General features: G+C 39.6%; 1 long non-coding RNA gene across 1 annotated transcript in view; it reads left to right on the top strand.

The window, feature by feature from the left end:
• LOC135450564 (uncharacterized) overlaps window positions 1-20,776 on the top strand; it is a 95,279-nt gene extending 74,503 nt beyond the window's left edge. Inside the window, exons 2-3 of the long non-coding RNA XR_010441095.1 lie at window positions 19,594-19,721; window positions 20,533-20,776. This is a non-coding gene — a long non-coding RNA (uncharacterized LOC135450564). The remainder of the gene's footprint in view (window positions 1-19,593; window positions 19,722-20,532) is intronic.
• The last annotated feature ends 603 nt before the right edge of the window (window positions 20,777-21,379 follow it).

Raw genomic sequence — 21,379 nt, 5'->3', positions numbered from 1 at the left:
GTCCCCAAATATTTATGTGTACAAATCTCATACATCACAATCAGTAGTTTTGTGTAGGGATGAACTTGAAATTTCTTTTTAAGGAGGGATGTAGTATTTGGCATTTTTCCCTGTTTCCTTTGTGATTTATAAATTGCCCTGCCTTTAACACTTGTCACAAATATTTAAAAGATTTTGGTTTGGTTTTCTTATGCATTCTCTGTTCATTGAGATGTGCAAGCAAGTTAATTGACTGGTCTCCCTGGCCACAAGTCATTCCCAAAGCAACCTGCACCTTCAGATCCAAAATCACCATGAAAAGCTTTACCTTCAAAAAAGATACAGCAGACCTGCCAAGGGACAAGTCAACACCTTTCCACATGGGAGCTTGGAGAAGATTGTGATCACTTCCCACTTCACTGAGCAGAACTGGAAACAAAAGTGAGCATGTCTCTTGTGCTCTAATTACGTTTTCCACCTTTTCACCCTGATCTGGGATGACTTTCAGCTTGATGGGGAATCTGGGGCTACTGGCAGATTCTGAAGGATTCTGCAGAGAGGAAGTGAATTGAGCACTGGCACTGCCCTTTGAGTTCCCTGTGTTCCCTGAGCTCAGTTCATGCTCCCTCACAGGAGAAGAACCCGTCCTCCTTCTCCATTAACCAGCTACTCCAGGAACCAAATGAAGTTTGCTTTCCCCCCATCGTTGTACATCTTGACATACCTTTGAAAAGTGGCAGAAGATCAGTGATGTCAGTATTTGTTCATCATTATTAGGGGGTGTTCCTGTGTTTCACATGTCCCAGCTCCATTTGACAAGCTGCATATTGATAACTCTGTCATGAATGGTTTAAGTAACAACATAACAAATCATGTAAGGAGCACCAAATGTGTCTTAGGAACTCATGTCCTTTCATGCAGATTTTCAAATTTGTGGGGTTTGGCAATTACAGGCGATATCAAGCTTGCATTGTGGAAGGGTTTTTCAGAGATTTTTAATAATGCAAACAAGAGTTTAGGTTTTCTTTTTGTTTCAGTTTGCTCATCACAGACATTTCTCTCAATTTGTTTTTTTTTTATTTTTTTAAAGACCTTTACTCTGCATTAAGGTGTTCCTGAAGCAGGAAATGTTTCTTTAGATAACAGCCCATGACAAATGATGCCCCAAAGCACAAAGACAATTTGTTTTCTTCACCACTGGAAGTAAATCCAGATGACAGACAGTTGGGAACATGCATTCTTACACTCTTCTTCTGTCTCTTACTTGTACCAAGAAGCTACAGACAGGCCAGATCTCTTCAGCCTTCTCATGAAGGGTGTAATTCATGCAGTCACCTTTTTCATCAACAACCCTTTGTGTTTTCTTTGTGTTTTTCCACTGAAAGTACTGCCATCAGCTGAAAGTTAAAATATAAATGTGAAATAACTTTAATCCACACCAAATATAAATTAATTCAATAATTTTTATACAAAAATTGAAAATGAAAAATATATTTTAAATTAAGTGTGTAAATCCTCTAACTCTAGACTTATCATCACTTTTGGATGAAAGTTGCTTTAAAATGAACTGTAGTTTTGCTTGATCCAGTAGTTTAGTATCTGTATCACTCTTAAATATATATTTTATTTTACTGCAAACACCTCTGCTGTCATTTACCCTCTAAAAGATTTGTGCTGGGGGAAAATGTATAGGGATAAGAAAATACTAATGTTAGTGAGATTATTCTTTATAATTTTTATGTTTAATGCTCTAAGAACTTGCAAGTTTTTGGAAGTTTGTATTTGTAAACTGTGATAAATGGCCCCTTTTAGAGAGAGAGAATTATGTCATTGAAATATTTTAATTCTGTGCACAATTCAGTGACTAGATTTCTTTGGGAAGCTGGGGACATTCAGGCACTGAGAGCTACAGGGCACTCTTGAGTTTACATGTTCTGTATCTGACAGTCCCAGAGCTCTTCCTGGGACCATGGCTTGTGTCCCATCTGTTAGAACAACTGCTGGGATTGGCAGGGCTTCAGATCAACATGTGATTTCTCAAACTTCTCAGTGTTGTGTAAGACTTGATAGGAGCAGGACTAACCCCAGCAATGCCTTTTGTCACACTGGATTTCAGTATGGAGGTACTTTAAATGCTTTATAACTTATTTCAGTATAGAGATTGACAGTATATTGTATTTTTTAATAAACAGATATATATTTTACAACAGGCAAGGAGTTTATCTCTAAGCCTTACTGACCTACTCCCAAATTACTGCTTCTGGGAACTACATCAGCGGCTTTGCACTCCCATGGCCTATAGGCATATGCTAGGAAAAGTTTGGGGGATTTTTAAATCAAATTTTACTTTCTCTTCAGTCTTCTTCACAAACAAGCAGTGTGTGAGCAAGAGGTAAGGGGTATATCCCTTTACAGGCTGGTTCCCCTGTCAGACTGTGCTGCAGCAGAAGGAGGAAAAGGCATGAGATGGTTTGAGGAAGGGGTTTAGCAAGTCAGTGTCAGTAGGAGCACAGGGTGCCTAAGGGAGAAGCCGATCCCTCAGTTCCCATGCTGAGCATGTGAAGACAGCCACAGCTGAGGGGCAGTCCCACAGGAGCAGAGGCAGCACCTCTCCCTGGAGCTCTGTGAACATGCTGTTGACACAAGGGAGGTGACAGAAAGGGGACAGGGAGGGATGTGTTGTGTTGCATCCTGGGGTTCCTGGGAAAAAGAGGCTCCAGCGCTGCCTTCTCCCATTCCCTTGGAAGCTCCTTCTGACAGATGCCAGGCCCAGAGTCTTCTCTGTATGTCCCCAAAGGGTGAATCAATAGGCTGCTGAGACATAATTACTTACCTACTGTTCCTAAATTGGTAACAAATAAAGCAATTGTTCATTTCCACCTGATGTAAGAAAAAAAGGGAACAGAAATCTTGTTGGCTGATGCTAGTAACTCATATTATCATGCACAATTATGATCCATAATTGTAGAAACTTTTGATACAAACCACTTTTTTCTCAGCTCCAAAGCCTGAGTATATAATGCTTTGTACACAACCATGGAATATAGCTGCTTGCTAAGGTTGTTTCTATTTTTCTGCTTCATTTATATAAATATATGTATTTACCTGTCATTGCAAATATATTCTTGGTTTTCTTTCATAACTCCTGTGATATATTTGATGTGTAGGAGCATTTTCAGTATGAAAAACTTAGACAGCTCTAATCCTACTCTGCTAAAGCCCAGAATTTCACAAGAAGCTGCCAGTGGACATGAAGTGATTTGAGCCAGTCAGATTCTACCCTGGCACCATATTTTTCTTTAATTGGGGGGTTATCACAAAACTAAGTAGCAGCAGACCTGTGAGAAGCATTAAGTCCTTACATTCATGTACAAGGGGGGGGGAAAGGCAAAAACTTGGTAGCTGTGCCACAGAACTTGATATTGCCAGAGCCTTGAGGGGAAATGCCTCCAATTAATACAATGGAGTCTCAGTAGACAAAAAAAAAAAACCTGAACAATATATTTAAAGAGGAATATTTATACAGAGAAAAGTCAGATACTTTGCTCTGCAGATGAAATAAATTTTAACAAGGAACATGTTCATTCCTTGTTGTGTCATGGCTGGACATATCCTTGCCTCTAGCTCTGCTTTCTGGCCCAACAACTTTCTAAGACTTTAAAGGTGCTCAAAGTGATTCAACCATGTGCAAAGGCAGGCAATGTAATGGCGAAAACCACAGAAGAAACAGATAATATAAACTGGTATATGTTACAGATAACTAAAAGGTGGGCCTTAATTTGCTCACCACCTTTGATGTCTTTATTGTCATGCAGTTGTCAGGCTACAAATTGTAAAAATCTGTGGCTCTCTTCAAGGAACTGGTCTTCAGGATCAATAAATTACCATCCTTCAACTGTTTGTTTTTTTTTTTCTATAGGACTTCATAATTGTTCACATCAGTGTTTTTCTGTCTTGAACTACAATCCATCCCTGTCTCAACAATCTAATCTCTGCTTGAAGTTTTACCTCTTCCTGGCTGACCTTTTAATGGCTTTTGTCTGCATACTCTACAACAGCTGGTTCCTGGGAAGTCTGAGCCCAGGTTATGCAAGTTGTGGGTTGTTTCACACGAAGCTGAGCCCCTGCAGGGAAGGTTACGGATCCCTGCATGCTAAGAAAGTGTCTCCCTCTTGCTTCTCAGGAATGTTTTGGAATGTTTTTCGCTTCCCTCAGTGCAATCCCATTTTTCGAGTCACTTGGCTCATCCCTGCCTGTGTTTTCCCGCTGTGTTCATGTGTTGCTCTCAGGATAGACAGTCTCTCCTCCCTCTGGAAGACACTGCCTGACCCAGAGCATCTGAGGTGAACAGGCAGATTCCTCCCTATTGCCTGGCTGCGCCTTTTTGTACCTGAAGGCAGAACAGGCAGCACATGCCATAAACTCCAAACAAATGAATCAAATAGTTCTGCAGCCTGTCAGAGGCAATAAGATTTTTGAGTGAGCTGTCTGCCTCTGGATCTCCAAGTTAGATACATGCTTTGGCTCCTTGATGCTGTGCTGCCAGGCTCCCCAGTAGCCATCCAGTGGGAGGCTGTGTTACACTTACATAGAAAACTATTTCAGCATCAGGGGGTTTCTCCTGGCTGTGGAGATCTTTGAGCAAACCAGTAGGGAGCAGAGACCCTGTTGGCAATTCTGATTCACAGGCTGCACGGCAGCAGGAAGAGAAACGCTGGAATCTCTGCTGGCAAAAATAAGATGTAATAACTTAAAAAAGGTATCTCAGTAACCCTGCACAGAAGAGAATATATTTGACTTGCTAGTGTCAATAGCAGGTATATTGGAAAACAAGATTTTGTGTCTCAGTGAAAAATCACAGGTAGGGACACTGGCAAAGAAAACATTAAGCCTTTACTGGCAAAAATGCTGAGAGTGTTGTCTGTTGTTAGCTGTAATAAGATACAGACAAAGGTGTGGGAGCCAAGCAGGGGGTTGTTAACAGGCAGGTTTGGGGCTGACCCAGAAGCCCCTGCTGGGAATGCATTCCATAGATGGCCAAGCATCTGGTGATTTTCCAAAGGACTGTTTGAGGAATAGCGCCAAGGTTGTCAAAGCTCAGCAAAGGAATTTCTGGGCTTGAAGGTTTAGCTTTGGCAAAAGACATGAAGAGGCAATAGAGGCCACAGTTACCTGGTCTTTAAGGTACACTGTTTATAGGAGTTTAAAACAGAGAAATAATAAAAAACCCCACATTAATCTAGAGACTCATCTTTTAGATAGTTTTACAAGAACTGATCTCAAGGAGGGAGGCTTCTGCGAGCTTGCTCCTTGTCTTTTTTCAGTAGAAAGAAACAAAAATAGACAACTATAGACAATAAGAATAAACAATAGAACTAAATGTTCTACATCTAGTCAGAGAAATATTAGTGATGTTGTTAGTAACTAAGCTAGTTAATTTAATTCTACCTTCTTTTGTTTTTGTGGGTTGGGAAGACAACTTTCCACTGCCTTTGCTTTCTAAAAATGCATCTCCTGCTTGATGGCTTTCATTCATATGTGTTGAAATGTTTTGGAGAGAAGTCTAAGTGTTCAAAAATGTGGTTTCCCTGCCTCCAGTTTTTTTTATTTTTTGTATTTGGCTTTGTTTTTAGTTGTAAAGGCTTTTGATAACAGAGCTGGCTGAATACTTTCATATAAAAATGCTTTTTTGTTAAGCCCTAAATATTTCATTCGTAATGTCCATAGCGAAAGTGCTTGCCAAGCCTGGAGCAGGGTGCCAGGTGAAGAGTGCCTGGGTTTCTGAAGGTTTGTCTTAAGGGGTATGGATGCAGGGAGCTGCCAGAGCTTCAGACTTTGGTCAGTCTTCTGCTGCTGGAGCCTGAGAGCCATCATTTCCTGTTGCTCCTCAGCAAAATTGTCATCTTCACTCTGGTCATGAAAGCTGACAGGAACATCAATATCACTAAGTGGTTGCAGGGCCTGGGGAATTCAGCACATGTTAGTTTTTGGCCTGAATTGGACTGTAACCTAGAAGAGTGAAACAAAATCAGCCATGACTGGAAATCCTGCTTTCCAGCCAGTTCTTTTGTAGCCTTCACCTGGTGCTAATGAGGAATAGAAAATCAGAGTCTCTTTTGGTGGAGGCATTTACACCCTCTTCAGTTTGATATTCTGTAATGCTAGTTTGAATTTTATCACCATTAATGCATTTAAGACTTAATGCAAAAACTTCTTATTGTTTGTGATTGATGTCCCCCCTCAATTGAAAAACAAAACAAAACCAAAAAAACCACCCAGAAAAATTATGACCATACGATTCAATTCAATCATGTACAGAGATCAATATGGGAAAATTACCTATTTCCTCCACTTTAGCTGAGTAGAGACTTTAAGGCTTTCCACATGTCCAGGTTTTAGGTGTCTGAACTTTAACATCCAGCTCAGCAATCATTGTACAAACCAGCAAAAGTAATATTGGTCTTTTGCTGTTGGTATGGAGAACATTACCAATGCTGCCTTTTCCAAGCAAAGTAAGATAGGAGTCCTTCCCCATGGAAAAGGAAAAATGTGTAGTCTTGTTTCAGTGCTGAGCAGCTTATGTTCCTTCTGTCCCAAACAGGCACAGGTTTATCTTGCATTTATATTCTTAATTTGCCCATAATTGCTTTCAGGCATCACATCTGAGGCCAGCCTTCATTAATATGTTAATTGTGCAGTCCCTCCCAGTGGGTTTTTCTGAAGCTAAGAGTAAACAGAAGGGTTTACTCCCCTCACCTTCCCCCAAGCCTTCTAAATAGAAAAATATTTTTATGAGATACTTGACTAGGCTCAGATCACCATGATAATGGAGAACATTTATTTCCTGGTTTTGGGTCTGCCCAAAATAGATGCTCAGATTCCCTCTGTTGGAACAGATCAGAGGCTCATAAGGTCAGAACAAAACGGCAATTTTTATTGAGGTGCAGTTTGGAACCACTGTACACATTTCCTCCATCCTATTCCACGTGGATATGCTAAATGGGTATAAAAAAAAAGCTGACATTATCAAAGTACTACAGGGAATTACCCACACACTTGCTGTTAATTAATGTGAGATGTGCAGAGAATTTGCCCACACTGCTTTGAAAATCTCAGCTAAAACATTTTAATGGTGAGTATTTTTGGGGAATGAAACACAGAAGAAGCCCTGTGAGCCAGACTCCTTAACTGTTTATTACCTCTCTCTGCTCTTGAGCTGGATTTATAGAAATGTCATTTATAGAAAAGTCTTAGACTTCTTTTTGAGTTGTCGTGAGGACAGCCCTCATACCTTTCCAGCCAGGAAGCATGATGAACATGAATTAAAATTATTTTAGTAAATAATTTAAAACATTTGTTGGAATTAGGATTCTTACAGCAATTTCTCTTTCTCTGCTAAGATTGATGATGAACTGTGCAAAAGTCCAACAGCAATGGGTGCAAAAATAATTCACTGCCTATTCCTTTATTTGTCTCTTCCTTTTATCCTGCCACAAATGGGGGCAGCTTGTGAAATCCCTGTAGGTTGGCTGGCTGAGTAGGGGTGTTAATTGTCAGCTATAATTGATGTGCCAAGGGCTTCCTGAGAAAATTTGTACTTCTGTATCCATTGATATCCTTCTTTCCTTTGCTATCAAGTCACTTCTGGTTCCCCCTGCTGCCAAATGTTCCCAATTCCACCCAGTGCATCCTGCTGTGGCCAAAGGCTCAGGGAGCTCCTGACATGTCCTGCATTATTCATTTCAAACTTTCTGAGGCCAAAACTAAACCATGACAAGACAATTTAGGCTGGTTTAGGACCCATTCCAGTAAAGCCTGCAGTGCACATATAAGCAGGAAAAGAATGTATGCATATACTTGCAAAAGCTACAGAATTTTGCTTATTTCCTTCTATTTAAATACAGCTTCTAATGTTTCCATCCCCAGGCCTTAGACATTCACATACATGTTGGTCATCCTTGCAAGGACATGGATTCAAGATGATCACAACAGGCATATGAGAAAATCATTTTGGCAGCTGGAAAACCAACAAAACAGATGCCTACCTCTGCTCCTTCCCTGAGCTCTTGCAAGCTCACTAAGTCCATCAGATTCCTTATTGCAGGTCATGATTCATTCCACAGCTGAAATTGTGACTTGGGTACCTCATCTTTCCTTCTCTGAAACTTGCTGACTTGTGCTCTCTGTCAATCCAGCATTTTGGATCCATGTGCTTTCCATCCTGCTCATGATGAGTGTCTGCTCCTTTTCCATAATGGCATGTGCATTCAGTGTGACTGTGCTCCCTGCCTTTGTACTTTAGGCACTGTCAATGAGATGCAAAGCCTTTATTTTTCATCTAAATATTTCTCCTACCTCTGCTTCCCTGAATCTGCCATGTATCTGTATTATCTCCTTTCCAGTCCATGTGCCCCTTTGCAGAGTACTGATAAAAATTGATTTTTGTTCTGTGAGTAAATTGTACTTGGATGAAAGGAATTGCTCCTACAGGATGTATGAAAAATTTTTGTGGAAAGCACCCAAGGACCATTGAGAGGTGTTTTTCATAGCTCTTAAGGCTTTCCTATAGGTTTGCTGAAGATAAGCCAGATGAGAAGGTGCAGTGGACTCCAATAATAGGGGCCAAGGGGCTTTACATCAGTGTGTTACTTCTCTAAGCTGGCATGGCACTTACTTCAGGTGTGCTCAGTCTGCAGCTAAATCCTTGTTTGAGGTAGTGTTTAACTCTCAGTCTTCTCCCCATCCCCATGTATCCTCCATAAATCACCTCCAGGGATCATGAGTGAGTCTTTCATCAAAGCTTTACGGAACAGATGTATTTCTGTTTCAGTCCACCCTTTCCACAGGGTAATAAGTTTGACTTTTGTAGAGGGGCAATGAGTGTAACTGTTCAGATATTTCATTGCATATAATGCTGAGTCCATTTCCTGGTAAAGTTCATTTCACTACGCTTTTCCTGTTTCCATTTCCAAGCTTACTGAGTCACACATTAGTAGTACCCATTGTAGCAAATAGGAGCCAAGTTACCCAGGGATGTCAAACATTGTCTGTGAAACCTGTCAGGTCAGGCCTTTCCCATCAGGATCCAGGTAATTCTCAGCTTTCCCATACAAAAGGGTGGGAAAAGGATGGTCATACAATTGGCCCCATTTAACAGTTTGTGTTCCTGCAGTCAGTGAAAGCCTCTCCTTCTGTGATTTCCAGTATTGCCCATCTAGGCTGTGTTCAGAAGTTTCACCTCCAAAACCGCTGTAAAAGTAGAGAGATGACAAACAGGTGTCAGGTTTGAGAAGAAGGAGGTTCTGCAGCTGGTGCTGCACTGCCCTACTTTGGGGCTAAATCCTGTGGCTGGGGTGGCCTTTGCCTCACAGTGCACTGGTCATGCCAGTAAGGGCTTCAAAGTAATCTAAATGCTTTAATTTCTATTCAGTGCATTAATCTTTTTCAGTTTTAAAGAAAACAATTTAAAGCAATCTGGAAGGCGTGTAAAAAGTATTTTAAATTGGTGATATTTATAGCTGTTTCATTTTTTTTGAAGTCTCCATTCTTAACAGGCAGTAACAGCAATTCAGTAGCAATCCAGTTCCTGCCAGCAACCTTCTCCTAGGAAAAAGGATTTCAGTAAGCTTTATCACTCAGCATAGCCAACAGAAATATTTGATACTGAGAGCAGTGGAACCAGAAATCCACTTCAGATGTCCTTCAAACAGCTAGATGAGCAATTCAAGGGGATGTGGAATAGGAAACTCAGAAAATGGAGCTTGACTTTGATACTTACTTGGTGTGATAGAGTAATTTACTCTCCATATAGATCTTACTGTATAAGAAAAAGGAAGAAAGAGGAAGCAGTAATGTGTCACCTTATCTAAATAAGGTACCTGTCATTCCTGAAATTCTGTTTAAACTATGATGGATGCTCTTATTCAACAAGAGAGATTTTTCCCCACAGTGAAAGACGATCCTTTCAAACAGAAAAGGACTATGATGAGACCAATTTTCCTTCTTATGGATGAGGCTGAAACAATGCAAAAATAGCTGCAGAGCAGGTGCCCTGGGATTCCTCTCTGACCACTTGCAATGTGTACAGTCATAGAAAAGGCAGTGATCTGAACAGAAAAACAGCTGGGCTAATTGTCTTGCTAGAAACATCTGTAATCTTTGAAGTGGTAGCATACTCTCCTAGGTGATGTGTTTATTTACTAAGAAAGTTTTGTTTTCTTTTCAGTTAATTTTGATTGACTGATCTGTCATTCCAGAGCTTAAATCTTTTTGCTATTTATCCATGGTTCTAATGTCAATGCTAATTTAACTAAAGACATTAGCTAGAAATAAATCTGTGGTGTTTACTCTTTTTTCTTTTGTTTTCCCAAAGTAAATGTCCTTTTGTTTTTCCTTGTAGCTCCTATTTGAACACTATTTTTGAAGCAGTTAATCTGGGCACTGCATTGACCTATTCCTTAGTAATCTGGAGGATAACTCACTGAAATGTATGGTGAGCCTCTTGAGCAGTGAAGTCATGCACTACACTGTACATATCATAAAGCAAACTCAGTGATCTCTCTCCTGGACTAATATAAATAGGTATAGTAATGGAAAAGTGATTTGTGCTGTAGTAGTGTCAATTAAAACCTACTTCAGCACAATAAAGAGTGTGACTTGAGGCCCTGGATATAAACAGTGGTACCTGTGAAGGCCCCCTGGTACAGTGCATGCATGGGTGCTGGGGGGAGCACAGTGAGCACTGCCTGCCTGGATCACAAATTGCCATTATTTTGTGTTGATTGTAACCTCAGCTGGAAAGCCAGGGACTAAGCCAGCTACTGTAAAGCTGCAGAATAACTTAAAATCCATAACTCATTAGGTGCACTAAGTCACTGAAGCCTGGAAGGGTGGCCCAGGCATTCTAGGAGCTGATCAACCTGTCAGCATTCTTGAAAATATAATCTCTGCAAGAGCTGTGGGGTTCCCTTCTTCACTGTTTGGGAGCCTTTGTGCTGCACCTATCCTTCTGAGTGGTGATTTTGGAGAATGGAGATTTAGGAGACAGCTATACATCCATGCACAAAAGAATATTTGATGGTCTTTGTGAGTTCTTTAGTCCAAAGCAGTCGAGTGCCGTACCAGCAGTGACGGCGTTAGTTACAGGAAACCAAGTGAGCAAGGGCTTAGACAGCTCTTTCTTACAGCCCACCCACTGGAACCACAGGCTTCATATTAAAATGAATGAGTTGCATTTATAGAAAGTTTATTGAAAGACCTTCCTAAACTACTTTGCTGTGCCTCATGTATGCATTGCTCTCAGGAGCCAATTATGTTCTAGGGACACAGCGGGGCTTTGCAGGCCTGCCTAGAAGTCCCAAACCCTGCTCTGACTGAAAATCCTGCAGAAGCAAGTTCATTTACACCTCTTTGATGTGCTGTTTCATTGTTTACATGGTATTTTCATCAGTGTGCTGCTCATTAAGAATGGGACAACCTGACAGACGGGACCTGGAACACTTGCCGTCAAATTTAGCCCAAGTCTATCTGACATCTCAGCAGGGGAAGTGGAGAGCTGTGATTCTGAAAAGGGCGTTTTGCAGTCTCTAATCTTGAGTATACAGCACTGAGAAGAGCTGTTTCTGCATAATGTAATTCATGCCATCAGGAACTGTACATTTTAAAACACAGATCTGTACTTCTTGAACCCCATTCTCTGAAGTCATTTTCTTTGCTCACTGACATTTTAAGTGTTCTGTGTTTGGTGGCACTAGATTATGACATTTTGATGTTCAGTTAGAAATCCAAAATAGCAATTAGGGAATTACAAATTGCAGAAATCTTGCCATATAGCTATTAATTATATTCCTTATTGTCTTAACTAGTAAATGATTTTACAAAAATGTCTCTTGAATATAACATGCAAAACCTTGTTATAATTAGGGTATTCCTGAGATGTCAGTCCCTACTCAATAGAACTGGCTTATCTCTAGAGCCTGCTGAAGCTGACAGTATTTCCAGGTGAAGAACAGTGCTCAGGAAGAATAGAAGTCTGTGTATGTGTGATTATAACCTGGAGACTTAGATTTTGACTTGAGCTCTGGGAGATGTTGAAATTCTTGCCTGATCTAGGGCATGATGTGTCATCCTGGATTGCTGCAAGTCAAGCAAGCCTTATTGGTATTACCTTTTGTGAAGAGATTTATGGGAGTGAAAATATTTTAACTTTGATGGTGTAGGATATTTCAGCAACAGCTTTCCAAACGTGTCATGGAGTGGTGCCTCGGGAGTACTGCTTGCTTTGCTGCCTCACTACAGCAGAAATAGTGCTTTACATCTGTAGGCAAATTAAATCTCTCCTTTTATCCTATTTACTACACTGACTTTGTTCCAATGCTGTCCTGCACCCAGCCCGTCCTGGTGCTAATATTTTGTTCAACAACGCTGCAAAAGTGTAAAGCTCCCAAGTAATTCTGGAGCAAAGATGAAGTCTCTGGGGGAGCAGCTTCATGACATACATGTCCAGAAGATTAGGTCTTGTTTGCAGGTGGAAAAGCAAGGATATAGTAGAGAAGGCTTAGAAAATTACTGAGAAACACAGCCAGCTTTGGACTTCCAACCAAGCTCAGTGGTTGTGCCAGGCCCCATAGACAGTCCTAGTTTAGATTAGGTTAATTCCAGAATAACAATCCCTGCCATGCACAGATATTGAATCACATCAGTTTCATTCTGAGGGTCTCCTAATAAGTAGTTTGAGGTCCTGCCTGGTCTGTTCTCCTGATCCCACCAGGGACTGGAACACTGGCTTGGCTTTCCCCCTTAGGAATCCTGCTCATGTGCTCCACAGGAAAAGCTGCTTTGTTAACTGCAGCCACTGCTGCCGTGCAATCTGCACCTGCTATAGAACAATTAGAAAAATACAAATAAACATACAGAAAATTCTGTCCATTGCACACCCAGATCGCCTGTGTTTAAGTGCAGCTCTGAATTTCCTCAAGCTTTCCAAGTGTAGCATGATAGACACACAAAGAACTATACTGAAATAGAAAAAATGGTGTTTGCCTATAAAATAAGATCTTCTAAGCACCTTTTCAGCAAGATTAGCTGGGAAATAGAAAAAGAAACAGCTTGAGAGGTACATTTTCAGTCATCTCTAAATGCCCTTTTCTCTCTCTAATTTAATTCCAGACAGTACACACATTTAAAATGAATACTTAGCTAAAAACTGAAAGATGTTAAAAAATGAGATGAATACATTGTGTTCTAAAGAAGAATTGGAGACAGAGGTCATTCAGATTGTTTTAAAAAGGTCTGTATCTCTTAGTGATGATGACAATACTGGCAGTGAAATAATGGAAGCTGGGAGACAAAAGCTCTGAAATAAAGCTCTTACATGAGCCATGCTTTTCCCAGGGGTCAGTTATCAAGGATACTAGGAATGTTTTCTGACTGGTGCTGGGGTATAGAATGGGTATTTAAGTTGTAATAAACTGTTGGAAATAGGATGTGGTGGAGCACTGGCAGACTCCATGTGTAACCAAGTCTGGAGACCTGGGCCAGGTGCAGCACCAGGAGATTTGCTCCTGTACCAAATGTACATCTGTTGATGTACATTATCATGTCACATACTAAAAATGCTTAAAAGCTTAAGGAGAAAACATTTCAATTTCATGTTTCAGCTTTTGCTGACAATCTATGGCAGAAATGACTCTTAAATTACTTTAAGAAACTACTCTTATGTGTGATTTTGGAGTAATTTACGTGAATCAAGAAGCTCTGGTGATAATTTCAGATGTATGATTTGGTTGACATTCCTGAAGAATTAGTTGCCTATGGAAACTGAAATTATATTAAACATTTCAAGAGGTTACATTAGGAGTCCTAAAGGAAAGTAACACTGGTTCCCTCCACTCCTTCATTCAGAAGACCCTGATTTACTTATAAAGGGTTGCTGTCCTATAATACTTTTGAGCAAATGAGTAGGTTTTGGCTAAGTTCAAGTCAAGTCATTGGGATTCTTTTCTCTCTTTGAAACCCTAATTAAGTGTTAACCTCATTGTCAATATTAAAAAACAAATTTTAAAAATGAGGACAAAATGGGAGAGAAGGACCAGAAATACCAGACTTCAAAACAATAAAGAACTGTTTGAAAGACAGGAGAAAAGGTGCTTGCAACGAAAGAAAAGGGAACTGTAAATCTTTTAAAACTAGGAAGCTGTTAAAAAGTAAAATTAATACTGTACTGTATAGCCAAATCATTATCACCTACTAAAGAAGATTTACTAGAAATGTAAAAATAAGTTTTAAAAATTTGGAAACACATTATTGAAAGTCCCTAGGTGAATTAAAAAAGATACAACAAAACCCCCAGCTTTATTTCTATACACACTGTATAGATAAATCCCAAATCTGAAGAATAAGGAAGGATAATTTCCAACATGTTTATTGCCCTTTACTTGAGAATGAACTCTTGTTCAGCCATAGTTATTTTTGTAGAGAGCTGTGACCATAAGAACTGCCATTCAGCAGTGGGCAGCTTCAGCTAAATCCCAGAAGGATGCACACCCCATACCTACCTCATCCTGATCACTTTTGCTACAGTTCAGTGAAAATCCTGGTGCAGGAGTGTTATCTCTCTTCCAGAGTGTTACTCATCATTAGCTATGGCAACACTCAAAAATCTGCTTAAAGCATAAATCCAAGTAAATAAATTTTACCTCTAAATTGACTAAGACTGTCAACCTGAAGTAAATTACTCATTTATGGTCAAGAAAAGAGATCACTCAGGCAATCAAAAGGTTAGTCACTAAAACTAGGAGCAGTATTGAGTGTTCAGATGTTTTATTTATATGAAAATATAAATATTTCTGTTACTCTTTATATTCTGAGGAGGTTAAAGTCACCCTCCATTCTGCCTTGAGGAAAATCTGGTTTTATTAGTGCTGTCCTGCACAAAGGTATTTTTATTTCTCTGGCTGGAAGGTGTAGTGCCTTCTTCAGTCATCACAGTGTAAATGTGGAGCTATTACTGAGAGATCGAGCCTTTCACACAACAAGGAGGATAACAACCCCTAAAAGGAAAATATATGGGAATGGGGAGTTCTGTCTTCCCTTTACAACAGCACTACTCCATAGCAACTGGTTTGAACTAGACTGTGCAAGGGAGGTTGCAGGCTTCCTAAAAGGCCAGTAATTCTCTCTTCCTCATGAGAGGAAAAAAAATCAGCCCCCTGACAATACACACATGTATCAAAAGCTGCCAGGCTTTTCAAGTTCCTCCTGCATTGCTCCATTCCCTTGGTATTTTCCAATGTACTTGCTTTTCAACCTCTGTTTTGTATTGGACCTTGGAAGTTCAGAATATTTCTCAGGTTTTTACTTCTCAAAAGTGGAAAAAAAGATATCTCCTAGCTTTTTACAGGCATGTCTTTGATTAACAATCATGTCAATAAACCATCTGTGGTAATGTAGCTGTTTCACCCCTTTTTCTGTAACTGGAGATAAATTATCACAGGATTGTATAGCTAGTATATCAAGATCTGGGTTTGACTTCTGTAAGGAATTTAAAACATTTCTAGAGTGCTGTGTTTGTCTCAGTTGCCTTATAGTTGAGCAAAACACCCAATTACTGAGTTCAAAATTCTAAATTTGCTATTAAACAACTTTTCACATCTGACAGTTCTGGTTCTGACAGTGATGCTCTCATTTATAGCCAAGTTGCATAGACATTCGTCATTGTTTTTAAGTGAACATCAACAAGTTTTCAAACAAATTTTGACCACTATTTTCCATAGGCTGAAACACTGTGGATGCCATGAACTTAAGATAAACTAAAAATCATGTTCTCTTGCTGATGATTTACATTCTTAACAGGCAAATTATGGTATTGTCTGACAGTCTCTTAACTAGCACATGGCATCTTGCAAAGAGAGGATTTTATTTCTGAAATTAAATGGTCAATAACTATTATCTAATAAAGTTGCAATAGAGATTGGAACTGGTAATTTGGAACCAATATTTACCTCATTTTCTAGGATATAAAAACAAATCTGCATTCTTTTGGGGCTCCTCAAGCTGAAGTTTCTTCAACTGTGTTTTAAAGCACAGTATCACACTCTAGTCATAATCCTTGTTCTCAGTACTGACTCCATATACATATCAGAAAAAATAATTACTTCTATAAGATATGTTAACTCCTTGGGGTCCTGGCTCTTACCCTTTTTGTTATTCTCATGGATGGTGCACATGTTCTTCTTGCTCACTATCTGCTGTGTGCTACAGTCTGTTATTTTTTTTAAATGTGTGACTGCACAGCCAAGGAGGAAGCCAACTGTTAGCCTGGTTCTGGCTGCCGCACTGGGTCGTGCAGACCTTCTGCAGGGAGTGCTCAGTTGCTTTCAGCAAAGGAAAAGCTCAGCCAGGAGAGGTTTTTCTAGACTAGGAGTTGGAGTAGGAGAGAGAGGAGCACATCTGCAATGAATCCAAAGGTTTGGAAACTGTTAGGAACAGGGAGCAGAAATATCACAGCAGGCTTCAGAGCCAATGGAAGAAAGTCCTTTTCACTGCACAGAGCAGGCATAAATCCTTTTCTCTATAAAAAGTTCTACTTCTCCTGTAGGTATTGGCAAAACTGAGTTGCTGCTTGAGCTACAGGAAGTTTCCGAAGACAGGACATTGCTTTGGTCTTCATCTGTTTCTATTGGTCGTGCCTCAAATTTAGTCTGGTTTAATTATGCAGATTTCTCCTTATTTTTTCCCCCCTAACCCAGACTAATGTTACATTCTGTTGTTTCATTTTCCAAACTGTCAATCTGCTCCAGATTCATTCTGTCTTCTTCACATTTTAATAGCTTTCTATAAGTTTAAACTGTCTGGGGCTCTTTTTCAGTTAGGAGTCTGTGATCCCCTTTGCCATCTGGCCTTGGAGAGTAATTCCACAAATTATTTCAAACAACATGTTTGCCTCAGCATAATGAAATCTATTAAATCTTGTTCTTGGTTGTTCATATGAAGCAGATAATTTCCAAGAGATGTATTATTTTTAGGAGTGTAAAATTCTATAAATTTCTGTAACTGATAACTTAGTCTTCATCTGATAACTGAATTGGTGTTCCTCACTTAGCTTTTAAAATAGAGATCGCTCAAAGTCAGTGCCACTAACTTGTAAGATTAAAATAAACTGGTATCTTTTTTCCTCATCTTTCATTTCAGCAGCTCAGTTTCCTATTGCTTATATATATAAGTATGAAATTCTTGCTTGAACCTGTTTCAGTGACTTGCTGCATTCATGGATATTTCTTGGAGATCTCCACCGGCTTTTCCTTCTAATTTGCTGTTTTTTTCTCAGTTCTCCTATCAGCTTCAGTTCAAGATCTCAGTTAATGGGAATCATGAGTTTCTCTCACTCATTTTGATGGTTCTGTAGTGTAACTGATAGATTAACCAAGAATGAAAAGTTCTTAGAGTGGGAATAGGTTCAGATTTCCTCTAGTTTGCTAAAGCCAGTCTCTCCTATTGATGTCACTGTTGTCAGAGATAGAGTAATCCACTTCTTCTCAGCAGTTCTATTTCTTACCTAACAATGTGCCAGTGAGCACAGTGAAGTTACACACTTGTGGCCATGTTTCCATTTGAAATCCTCCCAAAACTTTCATGGGCAGAGTATCAGTCTTTGCCATGTTGTTACTCCACTTTTTAAAAAGGTGCTGGGTGACATAATCCCAGCACTGTTACACCTCTTTGTGTTGGGCCAGGTTATCTCACTCAAACTGTTCTTCAATGCTGTTGTTTGGGCAGCCAGGCTTGGGGATTAAGTTCAATAATACCTTGTTACAAGGAGGCTGTAAAAATGTAGAACCAAAATATTTTATGATCTGGTCTGAGGGTGGATTATAAAAATGGAAAAGGGAAAAAAAAATTTATAAGGACAATAGCTCAAAAAGCTTTCAGAGTACCTGAGAAACATTACAAAGAAGGGTGAGTGTAATGCTGGCAGACTATTGGCCTTCCACCTAGTATTTATGAGCATGCTTTTGTGTAAGTTGTGGGACCAAAAGACATCTGTCGTGATGCACTTTAACTCCTTGACCACTTGGAACTTTTTAAAATCTCCTTTATTTTGATATTTATTTAAGCTTGTGACCTCTGTAGATTTCAAACTTTTTTCTTTGAAAATCCAACACAGTACACATTGCTCTTTTCTGCTCTTCACTCTTTCTGAGGGCACAGTTCTCTGCTTAGTAAGAAAAGCACTGGCAAGGGCTTTAAGAAGTTCCTTATTTTCAGCCTCATAACTTTGTTTGCTCATGGATTACGATAGCACATCCAGCTCAATGATGTTGTATGTTGTAAGTGTTGCATTCCTGATAAAAATTCAAAAAGCTTCTCAGGCACTATTCATACATGTAAATGTTTAAGTGTAAAGCAAAATGGTTTTATTGTATTTTATTACTACAAAATAGTGCTGAAACATTTTCTGCCTATCCTTGTACAAGCATAAGGCCAAAATCTCCAGGGAGGGAATTCTATTCTAGCTTTTTTCTTCAAACTTGAGCTATTTACCAAATGTGTAAGTGCTTCTTGGAATTCCACAGCCAAGTGTGCAGTTGGCAGTTATGTTTCTTGGGCTCCAACTACCATTTATGTGATTGCACAGGAGAACAGGAGGCAACAAAATCTGTTGCCCTACTGGGTCCATCTGGGAATTAAAATGTCTTTAGATTGCTAGGCTATGACAGGCATAGGTTGGATATAGAATAGGTGCTGAAAGGAAGGAGAATTAAATTGCACTGGAATATAAGGAAGGGTGCATACATATGGGAATACAGCAATGATCTTCAATTCAAGGACTATTTATTTAAAAATTTGCTCTGTCTGCTGAAGATTTCCAGCTAAACATAAGGAAAAAGTTTAAAAGAGAAATAAGCCTTTATTCCTTAAAGTTTCAGACACAATTTCTCTTGTCCAAGTTTAATTTTTATTGCCAGCTACAAAGGAATCTTTTAAACAATATTCAATTGAATTTTAAAACATCAGGTTTTCACCTATCCTCATACAAAAAAAGCTATGTTTTAAAAATAATTTAAAAAATTGAGTAAAGCACAGATTGGTGCATGGCTCCCATAAGTTAGCCCTCAAATCTTCATCTCACTCTATTAGGGAACCTTTTACCAGGCTTGGACATTTCAGAGCATGGTCATATGGACACAAAAACTTTGAACACACAACTGTTAATCTACAGCACAGATTTGTGGCCTGAATCAGACAGGTTGTTCAGTAGGGCATTAAATATGATCACACTTTAGGTGCCATCATCAGTGAGTCCCTGCTGGCCACAGTCTTCCACCCAGTGACAAGGGCCAGTGGAACCTGTGGGGTCTTGGAAGGGGCTAATTTTTCTCCTACAGCTTTTATCCTCTCCCTCTCTGCTTCTTCTCTTTAAATTTTGGCATCTTGCAATATGAATTCTCAATTCACGAAATTTTTTATGATTTCTTCATTTTGAGCTTTTTGTAGCTGTGGCATCACCTCCTTGTTCTCACTTCCTTCTTTGCTGGCTTACTGGCAATGCATGTATTCTTTCTCACAGGCTAAGGTGAGAATTGAAAACTGCTGTTTATCATTAATTTCTTTCAGCAAAGCCTGGCCTTAGAGTCACATGTGAGCCAGCATAATTTACTGTAGCACCAGGACTGGCAGCCACAGAGATGTCCCTTCTCCTTCAGCACTGGAAGTGCAGGCAATGCTCCATACAGCACAGCCAAGTATGTGGAATGACTCTTAAATTCTGCCTATGGATTGCTTTAGAAACAGTATTTCATTTGGCAAAATACCGAAATATTCTATGGAAATAATTTATGGTACTTTAAAAAGTGAGTTTCTAAAGTTGAATTATAAGCATGTATTTACTTTAAAAGCTTATTTTCAAGCAGAAAGAGTTGAGAAATTATGTAAAGTGGTTACAGTTTGAGCAAAAAGTAGAAAGTCTGACACAGCAAACTAGAGAGCCACCTTGCTTCTTCCCAGCACAGTTTGTTTGTGATAGCTGCACCTCTTCTGTTGCTGTTCTGGATGATTTAGTAGAGCTTTTCCTTATTTCCCCCTTCCTCCCACCTTATGTTTTAATAATGCCTCCTTAATCCTTTGAGAGTCTTTGGCTTTCTTTTTTTATTTCTCCTTGTTTCGCCTGCTTCCCCCATTTCTCACACAAACCTATGCCATGTCTTTCACACCTGCATTTCTCTGCTTTCTTGGCTCTGTTTCTGCATCTCACTGAACCCCTTGCACATCACTGTATTTTTTTTCTTTATCTCAAAAATGTGCAACAACCTGAGGTCTTGGTTTTCTCTTTCATTCCCCTGATCAGCTCCCTGTGGAGTTTAGGTTTTCCTCATCTCCACCCTTTCCTGTTCTGCTGGGTTTTTTCCATCAGACTCCTCTTATGTTTCTGTGTCCCATGAGACTGTGTCACTGTGTTGGAAGATTTCAATCAGTTCAGTATTGTTTCCTTTGACCCATGTGGGATGATGGTCTCTACACTGCAGTTTTCTTTTGTTTTTTTTTCTCCCTTTGAAGCATCCCTAGGCACCTCCAGCAATACTGCTGATCATTACAGAAGCCATTTCTCCTGAGTAACGTGGTGTCATCTCCTGCTTCTCTCTTGCTGACATGCAGACAAACAGAATAATGGGGATTTGTGCACTGTTTGTGGCTCCTGCTTGGATAGTGCACCCTCAAGCAAGCAATCACAGCAGGTCTGTGGCCATAACAGTTTTTGAAGCTCAAAGTAAGGAATGTCTGGCTGCAGTGACTTAAAATGAGCACCTGAACTTCTCCAATGGCTAGAATTCCACAGGCCATGAAAAAAATATTCTGGAGAAAAGACAAAGCAGATTTACACTTTGTCTTTCCAGTGACATATATTCTCTGTATCAGAAGTTGTCTTTTTGTGCAGCTCAAGATAAAACAATAAACTTTAAGTGTCTTGAGTTGGTGCTTATTCCTGGCACATCTGGGAGTATCAGTACTCACTGTGAAGTCATGAAAAAATATCATGAGGATTTGTTGATCTCAGCATCTTTCTCAAGCATCAGTAGAAGTTAGTGCTCCACAGATATATTTCAATGCAGACTCTTCCTAGATCTTTGGGAAATGTAAGGATTGTTTTATCCACGGTATCAAATCACTTAATCCATAACTTTAGCAAATGCAGAAATTAGTGTGTTCATGTTTTAATACCTATCTGTCATTCTGGCTTGAGTTCCTCTGCAGATTTCAAATGTTTTAGTTGGAGATTCCCTAAAGAATGCAAGTGTTGAGAGCAGAACATCAAATTTATTCATGCAGGATCAAGGCCAAAGCTGAAGTTTGGTGACCCAAGCTTCACTTGGCCCCTTTGTAGCCCCAGCTGTCTGCTCTGGGA

The sequence above is a fragment of the Zonotrichia leucophrys genome, chromosome 7 (assembly GCF_028769735.1).
Source record: "Zonotrichia leucophrys gambelii isolate GWCS_2022_RI chromosome 7, RI_Zleu_2.0, whole genome shotgun sequence".
NCBI lineage: Eukaryota > Metazoa > Chordata > Aves > Passeriformes > Passerellidae > Zonotrichia > Zonotrichia leucophrys.
This window is presented reverse-complemented; position numbering and strand designations above follow the sequence as displayed.